Below are 19,364 nucleotides of genomic sequence, written 5' to 3' on the forward strand. Positions count from 1 at the left end.
TCTCATGTTGAGTTTTTTTTTATTTATTTATTTTTTTTACTTACCGGTAGTTTACTTCACATTGGAGACCAGGGGTCACCAGGTCACCCCCAAGGATCACATGAGCAGCCCACAAACATGCTCCAAACATAGCTCACCTGTGGCGGGACATTGTGATTTTCTAGGAATGTTGTAGAATTGATCATTTGAAAGCGTGAACACTGGTGGAGATTTAGAAGAAGAAAGTCGCATATTGATATGTGTCAATTTTGTCACATAAATAAACATCATTATTTATTATTATGAATAATAATAATAATAATAATAATAATAATAATAATAATAATAATAATAATAATAATAATAATAATAATAATAATAATAATAATAATAATAATAAACTGTTAAAGAAAATGTGAGCAAATTTGTTATTTCAGAAGTCTGTAACAAAGTTGCATGAATCTTTACTCAAGAAATTCAATAAGGTTGATCAGAAGTGATAGTCGAACCTAGAACTGTCAGGCCAAGTGCTTTTGGGAGCTGCAATTACATTTTTTTTTTTAAAGGATGTCATCCATCATATGGCATTTAAACAAGGGTGTGTAGACTTTTTATATCCACTGTACATTTGCAGCCTAAATTCTAATGTTTTTGTACCATGAAATTGCATTGATTTATTCCCAACAATCTATTCTCTTCATTCTGTAGCGTTTCCCTCGGCTGTACTGCTTCCAGCTCGCGCATGTGAATATTTTTGCTGGAGGTGTTTGAACTGGTTGGATAGCTTGCTGAAACAGACACCATGATTGTGTGACAGTGGAAGAAATGAGGACGCTATAAAATGGGATGACGTCCACATGAAACAAGTGTTCACTGCAGACATACACAAGTACTTCATATTCATAACCAAAAACATTAATGGAGCATCACTGTTAGTGTCTGCCTGGGTTTTCTTCTGGTCATCTTTTTTTCCCTCCTACCTTTCTAAAATATGCCTGTAAGAGTTACTGAAGATTTTGCCCATAAATTAGCATTAAATACTAGGGGTGTGCCAAAAAATCGCGATTCTCATTTAGTACGATTCTGAATCGATTTTAAATGTCCCAAAATCGATTTTATTTAAATACTTTTATACTGTTTTGCATTTTTTTCTGTGTGTGCCTTTATTTGGAGCGCTGTTCATGTTCATGTTTGGCCACTGAGGGGCAGTGTAGTTCCGCACGGTCTAATACACTGTTAAGTTGTAGCCACATTAGAGAGTAGAAGGAAAAAGTCACGATCAAGTTATTCCAATAAAAGTTGTTGTTTTTTTCAGCGTGGAGCCGTTCTTTTGAGTGATAAAAGTGCCGCGATGAGCGTGCTAATTAGCATTAGCAAGTCAATCAATCAAATCATTTTGAATCAAAAATCGTTCTTAATTGAAAATCGATTCTGAATCGAATCGCAGACCCAAAAAATGGGAATCGAATCGAGAGACATTCAAACATTCCCACCCCTATTAAATAAATCACGGAACACAAAGATGACAACATTTCCCCGAATACTTTTGCCATTTTGTGCACTAACAGCTGTTAAACCTTGTAGAATATCCCTTTAAACTTATATCTAGATTGAACTAATTATACTTGAGTAAAGCTATCGTAGCATACCTTATCCCTACAGACAGCCGTGCTATCTCATCTCCACATCTGCATAACTTTGTGTCTCAATTGTTTGTTTAGGTCCAGCAAATTGTCATAATTGCCCCTACGCCAAATGAACGTGTGTTTACATTTTCATTGTCACGGTGCCTTATTTGGATTGAAATCAGTCCGAGTAAACAAATCTAATATTTGAAATGATGTTGTTTTCACGGACGGATGGTTACTATCAGAGGATGGCTGGCCAGGGATCAGAGCCCAGCAGGGAGGGCGGTGACCATTTTGTACTTACCAATTTAGATGTGTACTGTTTTATTACACACACACACACACACGCACACGCACACACACACGTAGTAACAGCCACTGTTAGAAAGTGCGATTCAATCCTGAAAATGTCCCACTTCCGCTCCACAAACACTTCACTGGGAGTGCGACCAAAGGAGTCATCTTTCCTGTCAAAGTCACACCCAGACTAGGATGCAGTTACAGTTTTCATTCTCTCACTTAACTCTGCTCATGTGCCCACTCTTTGTTTTAGTTTTAACACTTATAGGCCAACAGCTTGCCACTCTTTTTTTTTTCATTTCTGTGACAAAAAAAAGTGTCAATTACAAAGAGTGACAGTGTACAGTAGATTAGTGTTAGGCTGATTCCATTTAAACCTACGGCTAACTGGTTCCAGTTGTTGGACTCAGCCGTTACAAAATTTTACTGGAAAAAAAGAAAGAAGCAAAGATTAGTCTATCTACTCTTCAGAAAAATAAATCCAAAGGAGGTCTAGAGGCACCAAATTTTATGCACTATTATATAGCCAACCAGCTACAATATATTATTTTATGGGCACAACCCAATAGAGATACTAACTGTTGGCTGGAACTAGAACAGAAGGATTGTAATAACCTCAGACTCCTAGATTTACTCTTTATTACAACATCGATTAAGCGCCATAACTGCTTTAAAAATCCAATGATTTCCGCCACCCTGACTGCCTGGTGGAAGGCACTAGAAATGACAAAAGCCAAAGTGGAGCCCAGCGGGCTTTCTCCCCTATGGCATAACCCCGACTTTCAAATTAACAACCAATCGTTTTATTTGAATGTGTGGGAGCAGAAAGGAATTACACATCTCCACCATCTCTTCTCAGATAATATGTTTATATCATATACATCCTTGCTCCAAAAATATAAAATAAAAAACGGAAACTTTTTACATTATTTGCAAGTTAAAAGTATGATAAAGAAACAAATTCCAACACTCCAGGGTACGCTCCAACCGCCTGTTTTAGCTAAAGATATTACCAAGCTTTCTCCGACAACAACAAAAAAACTCTCAAAAATATATAAGTTACTTTCATATACTGATAAAACGTCTTTACCCATCTCAAAATGGGAAACAGACTTGTCTATAGCTCCGGAATCTGTCTTTTGGATTCAAGTTTGTGAAAATGTTTTTAAAATGACAAAACACACAAATTTACAACTTATCCAATATAAAATTATTCACAGAACATACATTACTCAATATATGATGAAGAAAATGGGACTCTCAGACTCCGACATTTGTCTCCAGTGTTTACAAAACACTACAGACACTTATTTTCATGCTTTATGGTTATGTACTCCGGTTATGTGTTTCTGGACTAAAGTCTTAGAAAAACTTTCCGCTGTCTTGGACTGTAGGATACCGTTCTCTCCAAACTTGTGTTTGCTAGGTGACTTAACAACAATTGACTTACCACATAAACAATTTCAATCTATACTTGTAGCCCTTACTATCGCAAAAAAAACAATTCTTGTTAACTGGAAAAATAAACAAACTTTGAATATCGACCAATGGTCTAACCTCCTCATAAATCATATTTTAATGGAAAAAATATCTGCCTCAAATAAAAACCAAATGTCAAAATTTAAAGAAACATGGTCTACGTATATAGAATTTTTTAACCTAAACTTGGCTTTTAATTCTGCCTGTTAGCGAGAGCCACAGCAGCGTTATAACTGGCATTGATGTTTCTGTATTAGGCAATTTGTAACTAATGGTTGTGTTTCCATAGTCAGGAACCCGGCTGCTGCCAGCGGGATCGAGCGGATTCACCTCCGATGGGCACCAGGGGTTGATATTCGGATTCATGGCATGCCAGTGGGTTAATTCTGTGGGTGCTGTCCCCCCTGGCGGGGAGTGGGCGGGTCTGCCCCTCTGTTGGCTGCTGGGTGGCGGCTGCGTCTTGGCCGTTCCCTGGGTCTCTTGGGGGGTGCTGCGTTGCGGGGCTTTCCCTGGTGTCGGGGGCGGCGCCGTTCCGGCGCGGTCCGTCGCTCTGGGCCCGGCGACGCGGTTCGGGGCCTGTGGGCCGCCGGGGTGCCCGGTGGTTCCCTCTCCCCTCCCCCTTCCTCCCCCTTGCTGCCTCTCCCTCCTCGCCTCTCCCCGCCCGTCCTCCGCCTCCCTGTCCCCTCTCCCTCGTCGCCCTTCCTCCTCCTCTCCCCCTCTCCTTGCGTCCCTGCCGCTGCCCCCTGCCCTTCTTGTCGTCCCCTTCCCTCCTCCCTTCCCCTTCCCCGGTACGCCTTCCTTCCCCTCCCCTGGGCCGGGGGCTCCATCCATGGCCCGGGTCTCGGTGCTATGGGGGCCGGCGGGGGTGGCTGGGGTTTGGTGTCGTGCCCGCCCCGCTCCGGTGGGCGTCCTGACACCTCGGGCGGGACCCAGTATCCGGGGGGCGAGCCCTATCGCCCCGCCGGACGGGTCCCATATGCCCGCCGGGGTCCTGGTGGGGTGGGTGGGGGCTTGGTGGGCCGGTGCGCCTCCTGCCCCCGCCCGGTTGGGGGGGGGCCCCGCTGGTCACACCTCTTAACTCACTACACTAGGTTTGCACAATACACTTTTATAGACATATAGGGCACATAACACACTTTGGGGGGTGGGGTAGGGTGGAAACACCGTCTTCACCCTACAACTCCCCTCCAATTTTAATACACCACACAACTTGTGGGTGGGGGGGGGGGGCTTGTGGGGGTGCCATCGGTTGGGGGCCGCAGTATAGAGCAGTGCTGCGGTCCCCTGTCTGTGTCGCCACCCGCCCCCCCCCCCCCCCGCCCTATCTATTTTTTTTAATGCACCACATACACTCAGCAACATGCTTGGGTGGCGGGTGGATCGGAGCGTGGGAATATCATTTCCATCGGCTCCGGTTCACCTGCTCCTAATTTTAATGCACCACACACACACACTTGTATATACACTGGGTGGGGTCACATTCACGGTTTAGGGGTAGAGTTCGCCAGTCCGCGAGCTGGCGGACTCAGTAACAGGGGTTAATTTTCACAAAGAACGCTGGGGTGACGACCGGGGCCTTCCCCCGCTGGGCCTGGGGTTCGGGGGTGTCGGCCGCCCTCCGGTGCCCCCATCTCCCCCTTCTGCCCCCGGTGTTCCGTCCTTCCACACGGCGGGGGGTGGGGTGGGCGCGGCTGCCCTCTCCGCTCCGCTGTCCGGCCCCTCTTCGGCGCCGGTGCCTGGGTGCGGGTGGTCCCCGGGGGCTGGGGGTCGGGGGTTGGGGGGCTGCCGGTTGGTCGGGGTGGGGTCGGGGGGGGGCGGCTTTGTTGGGGGGGGGCGGTGGTGGGGGTTGCGGGGTGGGGGGGTGCTGGGGGTGGGGGGTGTCTGGGGGATTGGGGGCATGGGGGCGGCTGGGGCTGGGTTGGGGTGGGTGGCGGGGGTGGATGGGGGGCGGGGGGTTGTGGGGGGGGGCGGGGGTTGGGGGCCGGTGGGGTGCCTGGTGGGCCTGCAGTGCCCCGTCCTGCTGCGTTGGGCCGGGGGCGCGGGCCGTGTTGGGGCGGGGGGCGCTCCTGCTCCTGGGTTTGCTCTCCGGCCGGTGGCCCTGGTGGGGCCCGGGGGTCGTCCTTTGGCGCTGCCGCGGCCTGGGGGGCCCTGAGGTGTTGCGCTTGCTCTGTTCCGGCGGGGGTCGACGGCTCCCCTCTTTGGTGGAGATTTTCATGCATGCCAGATCCACCACACCAGCATCTACCGAAACTCAGACACAATCTGTTTCCTCCTCAGGTTATTGAATCGGTGGAGGCTGGTGTCTCGGATCTCACGCGGCTTCGTCTGTCCTTCCTTCCTTTTCTCGGTCTCTCCGTTGGTCTCTTGAGGCCTCCCTGATTTTATGTTTTTTGGATTTGTTGGGGTCTGGATGTTTCTTGGGCTGGGGAGGAGTTCTGGTGGGGGGTGTCTGGTCGGTGCTGGATTTCACCTTCCTTGGTTTTCTTCGGTCCCCTCGGGTCTCCTGGTGTTCGATTTAGGTGAACGGTATGAGATTTTTTTTCTAATAGGTTTTCTGGTGAGCTAACAAACACACGCACGCACGCACGCACGCACGCACATACACATACTCACCCACACACACAAAAAAAAAAAAATGTATGTATGTATGTATGTATATATGTATATATGTATGTATATATGTGTATATATATATATATATATATATTTAAAAAAAAAAAAAAAAAAGAAAAAAAGAGCAATGATGATGACATTTCCGAATGAACAATACTGAGCTCTTAAAAGAAAAAAAAAAAAAAAAAAAAAAAAAAGATTAGTGTTAGGCATCCTCTGTTGCTCAATATGTGTGACGGCGTAAAATTAATGACGGAGACTGAAAATAAATGTGTTTACCGACAGTTCAGTAAAAAAAAAAAATCCCCTTAAAAATCTATATTTGTTAAGTTTCCTTAATGCAGATAATAACCAAACAACAAATGACATATTTGCATATGACATTTCATATAATATTTAATACTAGACATGTTCAATAACACTTTTTTTCCCCAGTAGTAGTCACCAATACGATACCACTAATACAGAAAATTTCCCTAAAAAACAATGACAAGAAAGACTGATATATCCCAATATAGCATTTTCCTTAAATTTTCATGAAATTAATGGCTTTTTTTAATTCATCTAATTTCTCATTTCTAGTTCCTGATTATAAAACTGCCACAAGAGTACCACTCGTTGTGAGTACCGATATCTTAAAATAAGCCTGGTATTGCCACCAATACCGATATCAGGTATCGGTACTCGCTCATCCCAATTTAACTCATTCACTGCCATTGACGACTATAGACGTCAAAAATTCATTTGAACTATTTCTATTAGTTTCACATTTTTTTCCACTTTTGTTAACAAGAGTATGAAAACCTAGATTTTTTTAATTGTACATTTAGAACAGATATAAAATGTGTGATTAATCGTGAGTTAACTATTGAAGTCATGCGATTAATTACAATTAAAAATTTAAATTGCCTGATGCCCCTAATTTTTAATAATCTTTTCTTCTTTTTTTAATTAGGGGCATCAGGCAATTACATTTTTTAATTGTAATTATTCACATGACTTCACTAGTTAACGTACGATTAATCACACATTTTATATCTGTTCTAAATGTACAATACATTTTTTCTAGGTTTTCATACTCTTGTTAACAAAAGTGGAAAAAAAAGTGAAACTAATAGAAATTTTTGACTTCTCTAGCCATCAATGGCAGTGAATGAGTTAATACAGATGATAAACTCTCTTCTTTAGCTCACTCCACAAGTTTTTAATGGGGTTGATGTCTGGGGACTGAGATGGCCATGAGAGGAGCTTGATTCCTTGTCTGGTGATCCATTTCTACAATTTTCAGAATAAAAGTATGCGTCTGCACTAAATACGGAATTTATTTAAAGGATTTAACACATTAACCAGATTGCCAATAACTTTGGATAGCGTGATTAAAGGTATCATTATGACATACATGCAGCTGGCTAAAAGTCAATCCAGAAATGAACACTAGATGTCTCCCTTTGTAGCCTCAGTACAGCAGCCATACAAACCTGCCTGCATGAATGGGTTTGTGTGTGGTTTGTGTACACGCACACAACAGTAGAAGTGAAGTCATGTTACAAGGGATGAGAATGATGCACAGTAAGAAGAAAGAGGAGGTCATTTGGCTGATTGGACCTGCGAAGGATGGTGACATGTGGGAGAGATATATGGATGTTGAGTGAAGTGGCACACAAATGGTGTGAAGGAGACAACGTAAAAGCTTTTTGTGTGTGTGTGTGTGTGTGTGTGTGTGTGTGTGTGTGTGTGTGTGTGTGTGTGTGTGTGTGTGACTATATGTTCACATTACATTTACTTGTTGTTTTGCAGCTTCTGTTTTAGACCATTTATTTCTGTGAAACAATAAGAAAATGCTAAAGTCAATTATGTAAATGCTAATATTAAAAACAAAAATGGATTTTTTTTTGTTATTTGAAATAGCAAAATGTGAAATCTATTGAAATAATGTCTGTTTTGTCACGGTTCTTTGCTGGCTGTGAAATAAAATGATATTATGACATTTCAAATTTCATACATTTATTCATGTGTTTATTATATATATATATATATATATATATATATATATATATTTATTTTATATTATATATATTTTTTCCATTTTTGTTAACAAGAGTATGAAAACCTATAATTTTTTTGTGTGTACATTTAGAACATATATAAAATTTGTGATTAATCGTGAGGTAACTAGTGAGGTCATGCGATTAATTACGATTACAAATTGTAATTGCCTGATGCCCCTAAATTTTTTTTTAATATTTCTAATCATCTTCTTTTTTTTTTTAAGACAAGATTATTAAAAATTAGGGGCGCCAGGCGATTACAATTTTTAATCGTAATTAATCGCATGACTACTAGTTAACTCACGATTAATCACAAATGTTATATCTGTTCTAATACAATTAAAAAAAATTCTATGTTTTCATACTCTTGTTAACAAAAAGTGGGAAAAAATGTTAAACTAATAGAAATAGTTCAAATGAATTTTTGACGTCTATAGCCGTCAATGGCAGTGAATGAGTTAAATATTTTGAACGTTTATGAATATTATATATCAATGTTACAAATGTGCAAAACACAGAAAGGGAACAAACTGACTGACCATTTTAATTGATGTCACAAAATGAGTGGGTGGGTGACTTCAAACAATTGGTGTTTTGTCTTGAGTTGTTTAACACATCCGAATGTAAAAATAATACAGTATATTAAAAGGTGGAATTCTGATTTATTTTTTGGTCTCATATTCATCTTTTGATATCAAACTCCAATGTCTTCAGTATGCAAAAAAAACCAAAGGTCACTGTTCCAATACTTTTGGAGTGGGCTGCATCAAATTTCAACTTATGGTGAGCAATGAATGGTACAGGTAGGCCTACATTTATAATCAAACGTACGTGGATATTGTCTCTGTGTCTTTGTAAAGCTATCTAAGCATTTAGAAAATGTATACTGCTCAAAAATATATCCATAAAACAAACGGATAAATTATTTGGAAGATACTGTCGATGTCCCAATGGGATGAATCCACATTCCCCCTCTCTCGCTCGAGCTCGGTCCTCTCTCACTCGCGCTCGCTCGTTCTTGCTCTGTTGCCAAGGCTACCGCACAGCCTCTTGCTGCATATACCTCGATGAAGCCGCCGCTTGTGGATCTCACTCTGCTCCAGGATACAAACAATAGCGAACCCACCTCATTGGTCTAGCCCCTTTTATCACCCGCAAACACCCACCACATAAGTCCCCTTGGCCTCGGCTAACCTAACCATCTTTCACCCCCGTCACCGTTCAGTCTGTCTCCCCCTCGCATGCGAGCGAGCGCGCATCATCTCCAGCAGGCAGAGGAGCAGCAACGGAATTGGTGGCGTTTGGCTGCTGCTCTTTGGCTCAGAGGGAGAAGAGCGCCAGATGGCCATTTGAATGAGAGCTCAGTCAGGTAAGAGGACTTATCCTAACCGGACTTAAGACCGGGGATGAGTGTTCCGGCCCTCCCTCTCCTCCCTCGGTCTCTCCACCTCTGTGGTTGTGCGACATGAGGTGAATACCAATAGCACGATGAAGCCCCTCTAGTACATATGGCTGCTGTGCTCTCCTGGCTGCGAAAAGATACCGTGATGTAGCCTGCATGAACAACAGGTTGGTTCTTCATCAGCCTTGTATTTTCACATTCCTTTATTGTCGCTTGACTCATATGCGTGTGTGTGTGTGTGTTTGTGTGCGCGTGAGACAAAGAGGGAGTTACCAGCGAGAGATGCAAAAGTCCACCTCCCTGGGTGATTCATTACTAATCCATCCCTCTCTGCTCTGTGTGGTTGCTGGAGCACACCGTAGATGCGAACGTGATATGAATGGCCTTTTGTCTAAGCATGAATGACTGCCTGGGATTGCCATTCTTGCTTCCATGTTGTGATGCCGCGTACTCATGTCGCGCAATTTTCCGTCGCCGCCAATCCAGATTTAGCTCCTTCAGCCTGTAAAGCAATTTGCTATGCAGCATATTTTAATTATTCATGCAGTACAGCTGAGGCTGAATTTACATGTCATGTGGATGAGATTTGTATTTGAATTCCCACAAATATTGTAGAACGCAATTGTAGGAGTCGAGTCAACTTAATGAATGCGATTGATTATCTGCGCCCCCGGAGCACGACAGGATGTCACATTTCAACTTCAAGGTCATTCTTTGTAAGCTAGTGTTTGTATTAATGATCATCAGTAAGAGGTCAATGAGGTAGGTCTTGGCACTGGTGACTCAATCTCATGTTTCCGTTCTCTCATCACTTTCACGAAGGGTTTCCTCTTTAGCACATCTCGCTGCCACATAAGCACTTCAGCAGCGCACTTGATACTCAGCTTTGCGTCAGCATGCAAAGTGAGTGCTGTACTCAAACTACTAGTATAGAGATGGTCTATGGTGGCTCTTCATTCGGGGGGATAGGGGACACTGCCTCATTAGATCCACCATTTAAAAAAAAAAGTTTTTTAATTCAACAACACACAGTTGAATTCACATGTATAACAGAACGTATGGCGTCCCACAGGGTTCAATTCTGGGGCCTCTGCTGATTTCATTGTATCTGCTGCCCCTGCATTTTTATAGTACTCAATAAAAATAGAGTTGAGTTGAGGTCCGCCCCTCATGGCGGGTCAACTTTCCAGCAGACTCAGCTGTGTTTTTATTGTGTTTACACTGAATGTTCTTTTGTTATTGCTTCCCCTAACGTTACTTGTGTAAGCAACATGTATGCGGAAGATTTAGCTCAACACTACTTGCAGCGGTACACTTTGAAACATTTGATTAGTGGAATCAATTGGGTTACAAACATTTGCCGATGTTACTGTCCGGACCGGACTACATGGCTATATATGCTCTGAGGTAGAATGACTCTCAAAACACGGTCATTCTTGCGTCTTTTGGATTTTTTGATTTTATTGGGTGCTATGTGCATTTATCATTTGTGTATTGGAAGTTAAGAATCTCGGGTTATTTTTTGTTTATTCATCACTTATTTTTGTACACTTTAACGACAATTTCAACTTTTGGGCTACTGGGAAAGGAAAATAAGAGACCTTAAGGAGGGTATTTGGAGAGCTCTCAAAATCGAACATTTTACCGCCAGATCTATTTTTAGCCAGAGCTAGCCACTGCCTACCGGCTCACATATATCACAATTGCATTACGGTAAAAGCATTTGTACCATATTACAATGACACTTACCTTAATCAAAATGGTCAGAACACACTTTGGTAGACTTTGTCGGTTGGAAATCCTTTCGATTTATCTTTGCAATTCCGGACACTTCTTTGTCCGTTCCCATTCAACATTCCATGGACCCGTGAACGGCACACAATGCGGGGCAAATGACGTCATGTGTGATTGCTATCTATTATAGTTCAGCACAGCTAGCGAACTAGCAAAACTTTAGGAACACTTCCTTAATCTGCAAGGAGATGGGTTATAAAATAACACAACACTTGTTGATTTAAAGATGAAGAGCGCCAGGTTCGATGAAAAGGCTACTCTCCCTAAATATTTTGTTCACCTTACCTATGTCTTCAATTTGAAAAAAATAAATAAATAAAAAAGTTCGGTCAATGCAATTAGGAAAGTGTTGGGGTTCAGGACCTCCAGCATGGTTAAGAACCACTGGTAATAAGCTAATAAGTAATAAGCTAAGATTGTTAGCTAAAGTAAACTTGCGTGGTGTCAGACAGGTGTTTGATACTGTACAGTCCAGGACGGCCAAACTTTCGTCATCTCTTAAAGGTTGCTTTGGATCTTGGCCCAGCTGAGGCGAGCATGCCATGGAGGGAAAGCTCTCTGTGGGGGTCTTTTTTATGTAAATTAGCATCATTTTTATGTAACTTTGTGGCTATGGGGGAAGTACAAAAACGGCTTGCTCACAGACACACTTTCAGAAATAGGCAGCTAACATATTTATTTGTTGTTTAATTTCACCCTTAGTGGGTGGGAAAACACAACAGAGAAACGCCAAGTCAAGTAAAACGTTTTTCCCCCGAATAATCCATCCCCTTTAAGAAAAAACACATGCACGCACGCACGGACACATACACACACACACACACACGCGCGTGCACACACAAACCTAGACATTCTAGAACCTTGGTTAACCTCAACTTTGACTTTTAAAGTCAAAATAGTGTTGAAGGGGTGCTATGTTTACCACTATAAAATGTAAAGATAAAAATAATAACTCACCCAGTCCTGCCTCTAATTACTTTTATCGCACCTAGTGTCAACAAGGTTGAAAACAATTTACCAGATGTGTGCTTTGTGCTCTGACGGTATTTAGTGTACTTGAGTTGACCAACGCAGCACACGGGGTCACGCTGTCTGTTGTAGTACCAAAACTGACCTATGAAAGGCACTATGGTGCCACAGGGCATCCAAACAGACAAAAAATACAAAGAAGAGGAAAGCATAGTAATAGTTGTAGGAGTAGTAGTAGTACAAACCCAATTCCAAAAAAGTTGGGACAAACTGTGAATAAAAACTGAATGCAATTAATTTAAAATTTCAATATTTTGTTCAGAATAGAACATAGATGACATGTTTTAACATTTAAACTGAGAAAATGTTGATTGTAAATTTCATGGTGCCAACAAATCTAAAAAAAAGTTGGGACAGGTAGCAATAAGGGGGCTGGAAAAGTCAATTGCACTTAAAAAAAAAAAGCTGGAAGAGTATAAAAAGAGCTTCTCGGAGTGGCCGTGTCTCTCAGAAGCGAAGATGGGTAGAAAATCACCAATTCCTCCAATGTTGCGCAAAAAGATAGCTTAGAAATATCAGAAAGGTGTTTACCAGCAAAAAATTGCAAAATGGTTGAAGTCATCATCATCTACAGTGCATAACATCATCCAAAGATTCAGAGAATCTGGAACAATCTCTGTGTGTAAAGGTCAAGGCCGAAAAATCATACTGGATGCCCATTTTCTTCGGGCCCTCAAACAGCACTGCACCGCAAACAGGAATGCTTACTGTAAGGGAAATCATAGAAAGGCTCAGCAATACTTCCAGAAAAAATTGTGGGTGAACACAATCCACCGTCCGATCCGCCGTTGCCAGATGAAACTCGACAGTACAAAGAAGAAGCCATTTCTAAAGCAGACCAAGAAGCGCAGGCGTTTCTCTGGGCCAGGGGTTATTTAAAATTGAGTGTGGCAAAGTAGAAACCTGTTTTGTGGTCAGACGAATCACGATTCGAAGTTATTTGTGAAAAACTGGGGCGCTATATCATAGCATAGGACAAGGACAACCCAAGTTGTTATCAGCACTCAGTTTATAAGCCTGCATCTGTGATGGTATAAGGTTGCATGAGTGCGTGTGGCATGGGCAGCTTCCACATCTGGAAAGGCATCGTCAATGCAGAAAGGTATATTCAGATTGGAGAACAACATATGCTCCCATCCAGGCATCATCACTTTCAGAGGAGATCTTGCATTTCTCAACACGATAATGCCAGACCACATGCAGCACCAATTACAACATCATGGCTGCGTAGGAAAAGGATCCGGGTATTGAAATGGCCAGCCTGCAGTCCACTTCTTTCACTTCTTTCACTTCTAGAGCACATTTGGCGCGTCATAAAGGCGAAGGTGCAACAAAGAAAGCCCAAGACAGTTGAACAGTTTAAGAGACGCGTGTTAGACAAGAATGGGACAGCATTCCTATTTCTAAACTTGTCTCCTCGATCCCCAGACGTTTGCAGACTGTTATAAGAAGAGGTCTGTCCCAACTTTTTTGAGATTTGTTGACACCATGGAATTTAAAATCAACATAGTTTTTCCCTTAAAATGTTACATTTTCTCAGTTTAAACTTTTTGACCTGTTCTCTATGTTCCATTCTGAATAAAATATAAAAATTTGGCACTTCCACATAATTGCATTCCGTTTTTATTCACAATTTGTATGGTGTCCCAACTTTTGGGGAATTGGGTTTGTACAAAAAATACAAAGAAGATTAAAACATGGTAGTAGCGGGAGGAGGAGGAGGAGGAGGAGGAGGGGGAAAATGGTAGAAGCAAGGCTAACTTTTAGCTTGTCTGGTCTTGTCATTTTTATCCTGTGAATGACTTGATAGAAACGCTGAACAAAATCAGAACACACAAATAAGAATATGCAAGCAGAAATTATGAACAGATTTAATGGTCGGTTTTCTGAGCAAACTGTGGAGGAAAAATCACTTTTGGCACACCTCACGCCACAGAATAATTAGTCAAGATTGAATTTCAGAAACATCTGAGAATTAGGCCTTTGCTGTTTGTTAACTTTGACCATAGAGGAGGAAAGCGGTCAAATTCGGACCCGATTGTCAGTACAAGTATGTGTGTGTGTGTGTGTGTGTGTGTGTGTGTGTGTGTGTGGGTGTGTGTGTGTGTGTGTGTGTGTGTGTGTGTGTGTGTGTGTGTGTGTGTGTGTCTAATTCCATTCGTGTTGGTTATCTGTTCAGTCGGCATGACAGCCATAGTGCATTTTTTGACAGACAAAAAGACATTAGACTGAGCTCGATGAACTCTTCATTGCAACAAGTAGCAAAGCAAATGCATATCTTGACCAAGAGGCGATCTACAATGTTGTACCTGAGAGCTATCTGAAAAGTAAAAAAAATAATCATGTAAAGTTGGTATAGTTTAGTGCATTAAAATTGGAAAATAAATTTAAGGATAAAATACTGTCATCTTGGTGCTGTATTCAGCCTGCCAGTGGTTGGTGTCCCACTATTTATTTTTTCCATTGGGAAAAAAAAAAGCCACGAGGAATGGTTGGTAAGACCTGCACACCGAGCTTCGGAAAGCAGCGCACCAATGTAAAAATAGAATAGGCACATGGTGACATGCTGTTATGCCTCCATTATTTTCCAGACAGAGGAAGAAGGATCATCAGGAACATCCATTAAAACATGAGCCATCTGTCACCCAAACAGAAAAATAATGACAGTAATTCCCCATGTTCGTGAAATGTCTGCCCGTTGACAAGGATCCCGCTAAGTGAACGGTTTCATTTGCACTCACTTTGATGTGTTAATGAGAGCAGATCAATAGAATGTAAATGATCTATATGACGACGAAGGGGCGCGGGGTTTGTATGGATGCAAAGACTGAGGACCCTCATTGAGGAATCAGCCTGAATCACACAGCATAAATCTCTTCTATGCGCGTGTGTCCAGATTATTGCCACTTTCTGGTTTAACCTTGTGAGCACATTGTCATGCAAATGGACAGATTTCTTTCTTGTCTGTCTCTCTCTCTATCTTTCTCTCTCTCTCTATCCGTCTATCTAGCTGTCCGTCTATCAATCTATCCATCAATCTATCTATCTATCTATCTATCTATCTATCTATCTATCTATCTATCTATCTATCTATCTATCTATCTATCTATCTATCTATCTATCTATCTATCTATCTATCTATCTATCTATCTATCTATCTATCTGTCCATCCTTCCGTCCGTCCATCCGTCCTTCCATCCAGCCATCCATCCACCCACCCTTCCGTCCGCCCGTCCATCCGTCCGTCTGTCGGTCTGTCTATCTATCTATCTATCTATCTATCTATCTATCTATCTATCTATCTATCTATCTATCTATCTATCTATCTATCTATCTATCTATCTATCTATCTATCTATCTATCTATCGTCCATCCTTCCGTCCGTCCGTCTATCTATCTATCTATCTATCTATCTATCTATCTATCTATCTATCTATCTATCTATCTATCTATCTATCTATCTATCTATCTATCTATCTATCTATCTGTCCATCCTTCCATCCGTCCGTCCATCTGTCTGTCTGTCTGTCTGTCTGTCTGTCTGTCTGTCTATCTATCTATCTATCTATCTATCTATCTATCTATCTATCTATCTATCTATCTATCTATCTATCTATCTATCTATCTATCTGTCCATCCTTCCGTCCGTCCATCCGTCCTTCCATCCAGCCATCCATCCACCCACCCTTCCGTCCGCCCGTCCATCCGTCCGTCTGTCGGTCTGTCTATCTATCTATCTATCTATCTATCTATCTATCTATCTATCTATCTATCTATCTATCTATCTATCTATCTATCTATCTATCTATCTATCTATCGTCCATCCTTCCGTCCGTCCGTCTATCTATCTATCTATCTATCTATCTATCTATCTATCTATCTATCTATCTATCTATCTATCTATCTATCTATCTATCTATCTATCTATCTATCTATCTATCTATCTATCTATCTATCTATCTATCGTCCATCCTTCCGTCCGTCCGTCTATCTATCTATCTATCTATCTATCTATCTATCTATCTATCTATCTATCTATCTATCTATCTATCTATCTATCTATCTATCTATCTATCTATCTATCTATCTATCTATCTATCTATCTGTCCATCCTTCCATCCGTCCGTCCATCTGTCTGTCTGTCTGTCTGTCTATCTATCTATCTATCTATCTATCTATCTATCTATCTATCTATCTATCTATCTATCTATCTATCTGTCCATCCTTCCATCTGTCCATCCTTCCATCTGTCCATCCGTCCATCCTTCCATCCATCCACCCACCCTACCGTCCATCCGTCCGTCTGTCGGTCTGTCCATCTATCTATCTATCTATCTATCTATCTATCTATCTATCTATCTATCTATCTATCTATCTATCTATCTATCTATCTATCTATCTATCTATCTATCTATCTATCTATCTATCTATCTATCTATCTATCTATCCGTCCATCCATCTATCTATCTATCTATCTATCTATCTATCTATCTATCTATCTATCTATCTATCTATCTATCGATCTATGTATCCGTCCGTCCGTCCGTTCGTCCTTCCATCCATCCATCCGTCTATCTATCTATCGATCTATGTATCCGTCCATCCGTCCTTCCATCCATCCATCCTGTCTGTCTAGCTAGCAAGCCATCGATCTGACATGTTGTAGTCGCTGTCACTATGGTGAAATTACCTGCTAAAAGATACTCAAATAAAACGGTACCTTAGCATAAATTTAGCCAACGTTAAGAGTAATTTCAGGGTTAAATGTATACAATAGCAATTGCGTGTGTGAGACTGTGTGCGCCTCAAGGGAATGATGGGAGCCACTTCGATTCGCCGGGGACCAAGTCGGCTGCGTTCCATCCCGCAACAGCACAAACGCTGGGGAATTCCCCTTTTTACCTGCACCCATCTACCAAAATACCAAATAAAGAAATCTCTTCCTCAGACTGCACTTTGCAGGTGTCTTCCTGCTTCTGCCATGTATAAAGTGTGCGCCATATTTAGAGGGATGGAGAGAATCCCCTTTTTATTGGACACATCTGCAATCAGACCACTTCCTTTTAACTGTGCCTAGCTGAGTCAGTTTACGAAATTGCTATGTCTGAAACTTTGTGTGGCCCAACAGTGGGCACGAAAATAGGGCCCTAACACTTTTACCTTGAAAACTAAAGCAACAATATATTTGACAAACTTGCACGCCGCTTCTCTTGCTCTCGAGCCGGTGTCTATTTGTGTTCATAGGTGTGTGAGTACTGAATATAAAATTTGGGTAACCATGGTTACCAAAACGCCAGCCTCACTGCGTCATCGCCTCGGCCTACTTCACCACCTATTCAGCCCTGCATCCACTCACCTGTCCATCTGCGTCTTGCGAAATTTCACAGTTCCTCCTACACACAATATTCTCCGCCATTCGCTTGCGTGTATACTTGCATGCATGTATGTTGCATGTATGCGTGTTGCCATGGCTACCGGCTGGGAGAACTGGTGTCATCACATCAAAACCACCTTCGCAGCGAGCGAGAGAAAAACACTCAGAGGTGCAGCTTCACTGTGTGCATCACCTGTATATATATATATATATATATATATATATATATATATATATATATATATATATATAAAAAGCTCATGCATACAGATTGTAACTGGAGCAATCAAAATGTTTTGGGCGAGTGGTCGGCTGGATTCATGTCTGCCTCTACGATTGAGAGTGAGGGAAGCGAAGGAAAAAAATGGAAGACATATTAACAGTTTACTGTGTCACCTTCCATGCCTAGCATGAACGCACAGCTGGCAGCTGACGAGAGTGCTACTCAGATGGAGAATTACTAACCATGCCTCAGCAGGATTGCTCGTGCTTGAGTCACAAAGAGGCTTCATCGTGTATTTCCGGACATGATTTAGACTGTATTGAGACTGTCTAACAATGTCTTTAATCACAAATATATAGCATTCGAAGAATGTCTGCCATCTTCTGCCTTCCAGGTTGCAGCTCAATGGCCAACATTGACTGGTTGCCGCAAGATACAGGATTTATCTTCATCATGTGATCTGACTCCCACGCCATTCTTTCCTTCGCTCCACCTTAAGTGAGTGAGCCATGCGACCAGCTGGCTGCTTTCCAAATATTATCTTTCAAATGGTAATTTTTTTGTGTCTTGTTTGTAGTCATTGATAAATAAATAAGAAAAACTTGCTAAAACTCACTTGTGACAGAGTTAGACATCATCATGCCAAATATCAAACCACTTGACAAGCCTTCACATTCATACATCCGCACAAAGCATGAGGCACAAGACACTTTAATTAATGGGACTGCAGAATAATTGAGAGTAAGAGCAGCCTGACCAGCAAAGTGGCTCTGACACCAGTTGTACAAACCCCAATTGCAGTCTCTAGTGACCTGCGTCTAGGCGTGGTAGGAAAATGTGTTTAAAAAAATTAAATACAATAAAAAACTCTCTTCATCATTGGGAGTTTAGAGCTCCCAATGTCACCTATGACATTTTTGCTAGGGGTTGGAATCTTTGAATGTCTCACGATTCGATTCCGATTTTTGGTTTTGCGATTAGATTCAGAATAGATTTTCGATTAAGAACGTTTTTTGGTTCAAAATGATTTGATTGACAATGATTTTTGCTTCAATCTATAGATGTGCAAGGAATTGTAATGATCTACTCCAGTCTGAATCGCTAATGCTAATTAGCGCGCTACTCGCAGCACTTTTATCACTCAAAAGAACAGCTCCACACTGCAAAAAAACAACTTTTATTGGAATAACTTGATCGTGACTTTTTCCTTCTACTCTCTAATGTGGCTACAACTTAACAGTGTATTAGACCGCATGGAACCACACTGCCCCTAAGTGGCCAAATCGGGTACAACATGAACAGCGCTCCAAATAAAGGCACACACAGACAAAGGCAACACAGTATAAAAATAATTTAAATCAAATCGATTTTGGGACATTTAAAATAAATTCTGAATCGTACTAAATGAGAATAGATTTTTTTGCACATCCCTAATTTTTGCCCAGAGGGATCCTCACAGGCATGGAGCCCCCAAAAACCTTGCTCCTAGGATATA

At 41.7% G+C, this 19,364-nt stretch overlaps 1 protein-coding gene across 3 annotated transcripts in view; it reads left to right on the forward strand.

Moving 5' to 3' along the window:
• The first annotated feature begins 9,107 nt into the window (after nt 1-9,107).
• The window catches only part of ptpn5 (protein tyrosine phosphatase non-receptor type 5), a 28,601-nt gene continuing 18,344 nt past the window's right edge, over nt 9,108-19,364 (forward strand). Inside the window, exons 1-2 of one of the 3 annotated variants that reach the window (XM_086074528.1) lie at nt 9,108-9,416; nt 18,264-18,367. The gene's annotated coding sequence lies outside the window, so the exon portion shown is untranslated. Of the gene's footprint in view, nt 9,417-9,442; nt 9,617-18,263; nt 18,368-19,364 lie in introns of those variants that run through there. The other 2 variants (XM_086074529.1, XM_086074530.1) reach the window with 2 other exon arrangements.

Source organism: Leptonotus elevatus, chromosome 4, assembly GCF_054856555.1.
Source record: "Leptonotus elevatus isolate MCC_2025b chromosome 4, RoL_Lele_1.0, whole genome shotgun sequence".
In the NCBI taxonomy this organism is placed as follows: domain Eukaryota; kingdom Metazoa; phylum Chordata; class Actinopteri; order Syngnathiformes; family Syngnathidae; genus Leptonotus; species Leptonotus elevatus.